The sequence below is a fragment of the Ailuropoda melanoleuca genome, chromosome 6 (genome assembly GCF_002007445.2).
Source record: "Ailuropoda melanoleuca isolate Jingjing chromosome 6, ASM200744v2, whole genome shotgun sequence".
NCBI classification, from domain to species: Eukaryota; Metazoa; Chordata; class Mammalia; order Carnivora; family Ursidae; genus Ailuropoda; species Ailuropoda melanoleuca.
Genome location: NC_048223.1, coordinates 123,461,886 through 123,472,121, shown reverse-complemented (window position 1 = coordinate 123,472,121; position 10,236 = coordinate 123,461,886). Strand labels below are relative to the sequence as shown.

General features: G+C 45.7%; 1 long non-coding RNA gene across 1 annotated transcript in view; it reads right to left on the bottom strand.

The window, feature by feature from the left end:
• Positions 1-2,889: 2,889 nt before the first annotated feature.
• Positions 2,890-10,236, bottom strand: part of LOC117802773 — a 173,030-nt gene continuing 165,683 nt past the window's right edge. The window contains exons 3-4 of the long non-coding RNA XR_004626311.1: positions 5,664-5,985; positions 2,890-4,402 (exon numbers count right to left, since the gene is read on the bottom strand). This is a non-coding gene — a long non-coding RNA (uncharacterized LOC117802773). The remainder of the gene's footprint in view (positions 4,403-5,663; positions 5,986-10,236) is intronic.

Here is a 10,236-nt window from a genome sequence, read left to right as displayed (position 1 = left end):
TCCATCATTGGTCATCCAGTGAATTCCAGCACGTGTTTGCGGTGGGTTTCAGAAGTGTTAAGTCTGTGCCCCATGGGAAACAACCATATCAGCTAAAGTGCAATGCTCATGAGCAGTTCCTTCTGCAGTGGGTCTGACAGTTTCTATTCCCGCCTAAAGTTTCATAGGTCAGCACCTCTCTTCCCCCACCCTCCTCAAAGACGTTATGTCACCCACTAGTAACAGAGTTAGATTCTCTGGCCACAGTCTGCATTCCACCTTGAGATCTCCCACCCTCATCCTTTTTGAACATTTGCCTACATTAAGATTTACACTTTGCGCTATAAAGTTCCATGGATTTTGACAAATGGGTGATGTCATGTATCTACTACCACATAGCCACACAAAATCATCCCATAGCCATAAAAGATCTCCTGGGCTTCACTTAGTCAAACTAACCCATCCCTACAGCCCAGCCACCCCTGAGCCGTTGTCTCTCTGTACAGTTTTGCCTTTTCAAAAGGTTATATAAATGAAAGCATTTCCCAGACTGGCTTCTTTCATTTATCGATATGCATTTAAGCTTCATGCATGTTGTTGATTCTGATGATATGATTGAACAAGTTTAGTACTGTGGATGCCATGGCTTGTTTGTCCATTCACCTATTAAAGGGTTTCTTGGCTGTTTCCAATTTTTGCCAATTATGAATAAAACTACTGTAAATTTTATGGACAGGCTTCGTGTGGACTTAAGTTTCCAGATTAGTTGTGGCCATACCTAGAAGCACAATTGCTGGATGGGATGTTAAGAGTATGGTCAGCATTATAGGAAACCACCAAACTGTCCCCCACACGGTACCATTCTGCATTCCCACCAGCAATGAATGAGAGTCCTTGTTGCTCGACATCCTCATCAGAACTCGATTTTATTGCTGTTGTTTTTCTTTTCTTTACTTTAAGCCATTCTCATAGGGGGATAGTGGTATCTCCTTGTTCTAATTCGCATTTCTAGAATGACAAATGATGCGGAGTGTCTTTTTATACGATTGTTTGCCATCTTTACACTTTCTTTAGTGAGATATCTCCTCGTATCTTTCCCCCATTTTTAAATGGGGGTTGTTTGCTTCCTTTCTGAGTTTTAAGACTTGTCGCGTGTTCTATGTAAGTGATGGTCAACATGGCTCCCGGTATGTGTCTTCTCCTTTTGTTCTCTTAACATTGTCTTTCAGAGAGCAAAACTTTTCAATTTTAATGAAGTCCGACTTATTAATTTTTCTTTCTTAATAAAGTTAAATTTTAATTTTACCATACTTTTTGCTGTTGTGTCTACAAACTCTTCGCTAAACCCAAGGCTACGTACATTCTCTCTGGGTTCTTTTACAAGTTTTATAATTTTGCGTTTCACATTTAGGTCTGTGATCCATTTTGAGTTCATTAGAAGCTTTCTTTTTTTAAGCTTTTACATTTAGACCTCAAAACCTCACAGAACTGATTTTTATTTAGGGGACAGAAGAGGGGTCAAAATTCATTTTTTTGGCATAAGAATTTCAGTTGACATAGTACTATTTATTGAAAAGACCATCCATTACTCACTCTGCAGTGTCACTTACGTCATAAATGAAGTGTCCTTATTTGACTGGGTCTATTTCTGGACTCTATTCTGGCCCATTGATATATCTGTCTGCCATCGCACCAATGCCACACTGTCTTAATTGATGTGGTTTTATAAGAAACATTTACACTGGCTGGTGTAAATCATCCAAATTGGTTTTTCTTCTTTAAGATCTTGGCTATTGTTTGGCTCTTTGAATTTCCACATATATTGGAGAATCAGCCTGGAGTTTCCATAAAGGAATTTGGGATTCTCGGGTGCCTGGGTGGCTCAGTTGGTAAAGTGTCTGCCTTTGGCTCAGGTCATGATCCCAAGGTCCTGGGATTGAGACCCTGTTGGGGTCCCTGCTCAGTGGGGAGTCTTTCTCCTTCTCCCTCCCCCTGCTCGTGCTCTCTCTCTTTCTCACTCTCTCTTTCAATTAAATAAATAAAATCTTTTAAAAAAAGGAATTTTGGATTCTGATCGGAATCCATGAAATCTATGGATCAACTCTGGATAACATAATATTGGCTTACCAATAATAATTCCTTCAAGCCATAGACATGATATAACCCCCATTCATGTGGGTCTTCCTTAGTTCACCTCAATAGTGTCCTCTGGTTTTATGTGCAGGCATCTTGTCCATTTTTAGATTTATTTCCATCTATTTGAAGTTTTTTAGTTATATATGTATATATGTATATATTTAGTTTTGGATTGCTCATGTGGTATGTAGAAATGCAACCAGCTTTTTAAAAAATAGGCCAGTGATGGTATTAAGGAGGGCATGTATTGCATGGTGCACTGGGTGTTATATGCAAGTAATGAATCATGGAACATTGCATCAAAAACTAGGGATGTACTGTATGGTGACACATAATAAAAAATTATTATAAAAAATACTGATTTGTAGCTAGTGATTAATTATAATAATTTTGTGTGTTCTTTATTTGGATACTGGGCTGAATATCTCCTGTGTCTCTCTACATACAAGCTACCGTTCTCCACACTGATCTCTGCCCTAATGGATTACACATCAAGGGATCTAATGCCCTTTGGCCTTCTGCTGAGCTTAGCCAATGAATCCCATGGGACTGGGCTCTGAGGGAGGGAAGAGAGTGCAGCTGGGTTTTTTATTCCTCTAGTTCCATCCCTGTGAGATTGCCTCTTGCCATCTCTCAACAGAAGGTCATGGCTCTTTTCAAGCCAGCTGATTCTATAGGGACCGTTCTCCTACTTTTCTTTCTTTCTTTTTCTTTTTTTTAAGATTTTATTTATTATTTTGAAAGAGAGAGCATGAGCAAGGGGAGGGGCAGAGAGAGAAGCAGGCTCCTTGCTGAGCAGGGAGCCCAATTCAGGGCTCAATCCGGGGACCCTGAGATCATGAGCTGAGCTGAAGTTAGATGCTTAGATGACTGAGCCACCCAGGCGCCCCTATTCTAGTTTTCTAAGACCCTTCTGTCCCCTTGCTCCATGGAGCTTGGAGGTGATGAAAACCCTAGTGCTGTTGGCCCTGAGTCCTTCACCGCCCCTTGTGGTTCCACTACGTCTTGCCTACAATTTTATAAGAGTCTTCTTATAAATAAGCTGTACTTTATTACCCAACTTTGCCTGTGCTGTTTCTGTGGGATCCCGACTGAAACAGGTGCAGAGACTCCTAACACAACAAAGTCCAAAATTGCAGGGATGGGAAGCCAAAACTCTGTAAGCAGGCCGTTAGGGCAGTCAGAAGTGCATCATTTCCATGTTTGCCTATCGGTTCCCACTCCCTCTATTCTGGCAATGAGAGAAATAGCACCAAACATTGGTTTCTGGTTCTGAGCATATTCCCCATAAGCAAGATGCCCCCCCTACAAGATGTAATCCCCAGGCTGACTCCAAGGGTGAGCCATCAGTAAGCCCCCTCTCCTCTTTATTAGATCGTGTGCTTTGCTTTCCGGCAATTAGGTTCCTTATAAAGCAATGAATCCCATAGGCATCTCTCCCCCGTCCTACCTCATTGCAGTGGCAACTGTTTCTTGGTATGAGATACCAGAGCAACAAATAAGGCATTCCGTAAGTCCACAGACTGAGTAAGCATCTGAGATTGGGGAGCAAATTCAAATCTAGAATAGGCAACAATTCCAGTGAGAACTAATTCCTTTCTCGCCAAAATGAATGAAATGCATTTTAATCAGTCAGCCTTCCGCTAGGCTGGCAGATCCTTTCAAGGAATGGTTCCCTAAGCAGCCTCAGACTTGGTTGTTGCCTCTGTACTGAGCAGCAGCGGGAACTGAGTCAGCCCAGGTGAGGGGCAGTCATGCTTTCTAGAATGACTTCTATCCGTGTTACTGTGGACATCTGTCCATAAGTCCTTTGAGCAAGCATAGGTATTGTTGAGAGAGGAGGCTGAATATTATCAGTCAAAAATGCCAGCCACCTGATTCCTGAGGGCCATTTCTGAAATGAAGTCATTTCAAGGGACACAACTCAAGTTTTTGTTATTGTTGCAAACAAGACACAGATCTGATTCACTTACGCCAAAAAATAATTTCCTGGAGAGGTCTGAGGCAGATTACATAATGGAAGGGGATATTGACCATCCAGACATCAGAAGGCATTCAGATTATGGGGATCTATGAGAACTGGGGTGGTAGTTAGGGTGACTATATAATTTATCATCACAACCAGGACACTTTGGGGAGTGAAAAAGACTGTTACCAATAACTATGTTGGACAACAGGGACGCACTACTGTGTGCTGTCTCACAGGGCTGGTCTCCTTAGATGTTTTCGTTAGAAGTTTCCCTCCAGCTGGTTTTCTCCGTTAGCCTCTCCACTTAAATTGCAAACTCTAGGGAGAAAGTGACAAATTGCAGAACTTGGGTCACATATCCACACCTTGGACAGGGGAAGATAGGAAGTCATGATTGATGGTCACTGAGATTAAATTCAAAAGTGGAGAAGTACCCAATGCCTATCCCAAGGGAAGTAAAATCAGACAACCAAACCAGAGTGGACAAAGAAGATGTGATATATATATCATATACTGCATATATATATATGATATATATATATATAAAATTTCTCAGCCATCAAAAAGAATGAAATCTTGCCACTTGCAATGATGTGGATGGAGCTAGGGTGTATTATGCTAAGCAAAATAAGTTAGTCAGAGAAAGACAAATGCCATATGATTTCACTCATATGTAGAATTTAGGAATCAAAACAGATGAACATATGGGAAGGGAAAAGAGAGAGAGAGAGAGAAGCAAACCATAAGAGACTTTTAACTATAGAAACTGAGGGTTGATGGAGAGAGGCGGGTGAAAGGTGGTTTAAATGGGTGATGGGGATTAAGGGGGGCACTTGTTCTGGGGTACCTGGGTGGCTCAGTAAGTTAAGTGTCTGATTCTTGATTTCGGCTCAGATCATGATCTCAGGGTCATGAAATTGAGCCCTGTGTCAGGCTCCATGCTCAGCATGGAGCCTGCTTAAGATTCTCTCTCCCTCTCCCTCTGCCCCCACCCACCATGCTTGTTCACACGCATTTTCTCTCTAAAAAGAAAAAAAAAAAAGGAATGTACTTGTGATGAGCTCTGGGTGTTGTATGCATGTGATGAATCATTAAATTCTACCACTGAAAATAATACTACACTATATGTTAATTAACTTGAATGTAAATAAAAATTTGGAAGAAAAACAAACAAACAACCCAACCTCTTACCAGATTAAAAAGAAAAATTAGTAGGCAGGCAAAACCGTGCATGTATACTCCCCAGAAGGAAGCACATTAAAAATAGCTGACGTCTTTTCCTATAGACAAATTGCATGCTGGAAAGTTCTGCCACATGGCTCGTGGAGTGAAAAGAGCATAGTAGTTTGGGGTTAGAAGGCCTAGGATGAGGCCCTGACTCCATCACTTTTCAGCTGGTACGACTTCGTGGGAGATGCTGGGCCACTCTTAGACTCTGTTGCTTCAGCTCTAACACGGAGACCAAGAAGCCTGGCCAGAGGAGGGCTGTTCCCAATCTTCGGGGACACAAACAACGCTGGAAAATGCCTGGAGCACTGCAGATCCTCAGTGACTCACACCTCCACCACGCGTAACTTACCTCTCTTCTCAAGGTGTTGACTTTCTTGCAGTGCAAATGGAATTCTTCCAGTTTGGGAGATGGATGAATTGATTCCTGATGCTGTCATTTGTAACTACATGGCCTCGGGCAGGTTTCGGAACGTCTCCAAGCTTCCACGTCCTCAAAAGGGAAAAGTAACCTCCACTCTGGGGTGTTTTCAGAGGCTTAAATGAGACAAGAGTTTTTCAAGGTCCTGGTGCTCTCTTCAGCACCAGTACGTGCTCAAAGAACACAGGAGAACCGGCACGTTCATTTCTGGCTCTTCAGAGCTGCTCAGGGCTTCTGAGATGAATAAGAACCCCTGCAGCAAAAGAAAATGTTCTCAAACCACAGAGCAAATAAGCAATTTGTCAGTCAGTCCAGGGGGTAAGAAGGCATGAATAATTTCCAGGGTATCCTCCAAGGTAGAACGGCAGTCTCTGGTGGTTCTGGAAGAGTCTGTTAAAATTGACTACCAGAAGGAGCCCACATTTGCACAGAGAAATTCCTCCTCTCCTTGGATGAAACTCTGGACCCCACCAGACTTGGTTGGCTGCTCCTGTTTCCCCCCAGTTGCCACCATTGGTCAGGGAGCTCAGGGGAGCAAAGCACACTTAGAAAGCTGGAGTGGAAAGGGTCACTTGCAACCCTGTGGCCCTGTGTTTGCCTCCAGGAAATCACAGCCCACCTCTAACCTCAGTGCTCTCATCTGTAGGAGAAAACAGGGCTCTGGAGCACTGGGGAGCACCACACAGGCCCCACGCCCTCCTCCAGCCGGCTGGTGGTGCTTCACGAACGCGTCCACTGCGAATCAGTGTGAGATCAGGGAAGAAGCCGTGTTTCCAGCAGCAAAGTGACAGCTCATGCCATTCACGTGCCTGCGGTGTGTTTTCCACACTTGCTCTCATTTGCGCCTCACCCCGATGGGACTCTGAGGTGCTATTAGCATCTCGGTTTTATAGACGGGGACACACCAAGGCCGAGTGACTCCCGAGACAGAAACTGATATGAGAGCCCTTCTCCATGTTTAGTCTCCACTGGGGGAAAAGACGAGGGAATTCCTGTCAATGCTTCTACTCTAACAGGGAAGTTCTAGAAAGATGCTGCTGTCCCCTCCCTCTTCTCTAGTGCCAAGTACAATTGTCTACTGGGAAGGAGTGTTGAGATCCATTAGCTAGAGTGATACCAGTCAGTGAGGAGTTGGTTTGGAAAGTCGGGCACAGAGATACCCAGCAGATGCATGTGCCCCGTGTCCCTCTGCCAACTTGTAGTCAGGCTATGGGCACAGTCTGGCAGCACCAGCACCCTTGCCCGACCCTCCCCCACCCCCCATGTTCCCACCCTGGCAGTCTGCTAGAAGGGAGTGGGGGGGGAGACAGGAGGCCCATCTGACATATATTCAAGCCTCTAAACTGGATTATCCAATCCAGGTTTTCCTGGTGAACGCTGCTTAAGGGGGAAAACCAGGCACCTGCCTGACCATTAATAAAACTGACAGCTCTTCTGCATTTGACCAGGGACATTGGGCATATGCTCACTTTCCGCCCAGAGAGAGGGCTGGGTATTCAACCCGGAACCCCTTAAACTCTGAGACCCCTTAGAGCGCCTACATTCTCTGATGCCACCACCTGAATTTCTCCCAGGGAACTGTGATCTCGGGTGATTCCCTGATTCTCACCCTGATTCAGGTGATTCTCTCTGCATTTCTTGCTCTTGGCCCAACTTCTCCGTCTCTTCATGTCTTGCCTGGTCGCTGTCTCTTCAGTACCCGCTCTACTAGCTCATAACCAAGCCGTGCTGTGCGGGCCGACACTCAGTTCCCTTTCTGGTGCAGAACGTGCCAAAATGCTTCCTGTCAACCTATGGTCTGCAAGGCTGCCTGGCATAGGACGACTGGTAATGACAAAAGGACAGAGTTGGGGAGCCCTGCTCCAATAATATCATCAGATTTCATGTGTTCTCAGAGCTTTTTGACACACATTAATCTGTCTTATTTGCACAGCCCTCTGGGACAGACAGTTTTTGTCACTTTCCATTTTATAGATGGAGAGACTGAGGCTCAATGAGGTAGGTAAGCCCCACTCAGATTCTAAGTCACAGAGCTGGGTTTCTAAGCAAGGCTTTCAACTCTAAAATACAGGAAGGGAAGAAAGAGAAACTTTCCAGACCGTCAGAGGGGATCCAAGGCCTCGGCAGTCAGCACTGTCTAGGCTTCAGGAGAGGAGGGACCTCATCCTGACTCAGCGGCCAACAGCGCGGCCTTGAGCAGATCCCTGGGCTCTCCCAGCCTCAGGTTCGGCCAGTGTCTGTTAATTTAAAATGCACTTATGGGACTTTATCAGGATAAAGAGCTTCTGCACAGCCAAGGAAACAGTCAAAAAAACTAAGAGACAGCCCAACGGAATGGGAGAATATATTTGCAAAGGACACTACAGATAAAGGACTGGTATCCAAGATCTACAAAGAACTTCTCAAACTCAATACACGAGAAACAAATAAACAAATCATAAAATGGGCAGAAGATATGAACAGACACTTTTCCAATGAAGACATACAAATGGCTAACAGACACATGAAAAAATGTTCAAAATCATTAGCCATCAGGGAAATTCAAATCAAAACCACACTGAGATACCACCTTACGCCAGTTAGAATGGCAAAGATAGACAAGGCAAGAAACAACAATTGTTGGAGAGGATGTGGAGAAAGGGGATCCCTCCTACATTGTTGGTGGGAATGCAAGTTGGTACAGCCACTCTGGAAAACAGTGTGGAGGTCCCTTAAAAAGTTAAAAATTGAACTACCCTATGACCCAGCCATTGCACTACTGGGTGTTTACCCCAAAGATACAGACGTAGTAAAGAGAAGGGCCATATGCACCCCAATGTTCATAGCTGCATTGTCCACAATAGCCAAATCATGGAAGGAGCCGAGATGCCCTTCAACAGATGACTGGATTAAGAAGCTGTGGTCCATATATACAATGGAATATTACTCAGCTATCAGAAAGAACGAATTCTCAACATTTGCTGCAACATGGACGGCACTGGAGGAGATAATGCTAAGTGAAATAAGTCAAGCAGAGAAAGACAATTATCATATGATTTCTCTCATCTATNTGGGGGAATGGGATAGCCTGGTGATGGGTAGTAGGGAGGGCACGTATTGCATGGTGCACTGGGTGTTATACACAACTAATGAAGCATCAAACTTTACATCGGAATCCGGGGATGTACTGTATGGTGATTAACATAATATAATAAAAAATAAATAAATTAAAAAAATGCAAACACAGGACACTCCCAGCAGGAAACTGCTCCCTGTGCTGATAGAGATAGCTCTGGTGTCATTGGTGTTTACTGTTACCGTGCCCATTCTATTCCTGCGCTCTTTGAGCAACGACCCATCTTGACCTCAGCCTCTCTGCCCTCACTCCCTCCACCAGGCCTGGTGTCACCTTCTAAGGGGTCTGAGGCAGAGCAGGATGGGAACAGGGGAGGGAGCAAGATGCACAAGTCCCTGGGCCTCCCTGGGGGGTGTGGCCAATGGCCTCCTTCCTGGCTGGTACAGGGTTTGGGGTGCAGGTGGGTGCGCACGGGGGTCTTGTAGCAGGGAGCACGTGGGCTAGAGATCAGGGCACTGGCCCAGCAGACGGCTGCTTCCTGGGTGGGGTGCCTGTGGGCAGGGGGAGCACCTGGCAGAGCTCACTGAGGCAGACTTGTGACAGAGACAGGAGGATCCCCAGCCATTAGGGCCTAGATACCAGGAGCACCTGGCCTGGTCCCCAAGGGCTCTGAGCTGGGGAGGCTGAGCCCAGAGGGCAGAGGGTCAGGGCATAGGATTGGGGCAGGCACAGACCGCCACAGCGGACCAAGAGGGCTGCCCCCTCAGCCCCTCAGCCATCCTGTCTGGCCACAGTCCGAAAACACGCAGAGCTAAGGAAGGCCACTGAAGGGCTTCCTCCCCTCACAGACCAACATCATGGTCCTGGACTGGGCCCATCTGTCTGGATAACTGTGGGCCCTGAGTGACTTTCAAGCCAGACTTTTCATTTTGGGTCAGATTACATGGGGATGTAAGCCGAAGGTAGACGCTTAACCCACTGAGCAGCCCCGGCGCCCCTTCCGCAGGCACTGTCTGTGGAATTTTTTCTCCACACTTTATTTGCACTATCTGCGCACGGCCGCACTTCCCAGGCTCATGCACCCCGGAGTCCTCTCTATCCAGGGGACTTGCTGGATCCTGTCTCCCACACGTCTTTGCTGAGTGTCTCGGGTGTACCATGCTGTGCTCCAGGCTCAGAGGACAGAGAACAGTCCAATTTCTTACATTCTACAGGAGAAACAGACGACCAAGTAACAAGTGAGTACATAAACAATGTCAGCGATAAACTCTCCTCGGACAGTTAATGCCAGATACAGAAACGGAGAGATCGAGGCCACCGTTTTAAAGCGTGCAGATAAGGGATATATCTCTGAAGACAGGGTGCTCGGGCAGAGACCTGAACTAAAGAAGAGAACAAGCCATAAAAGTATCTGGGGAAAGAGAGGGGACCTCAAGCTGGGGGGGGGGG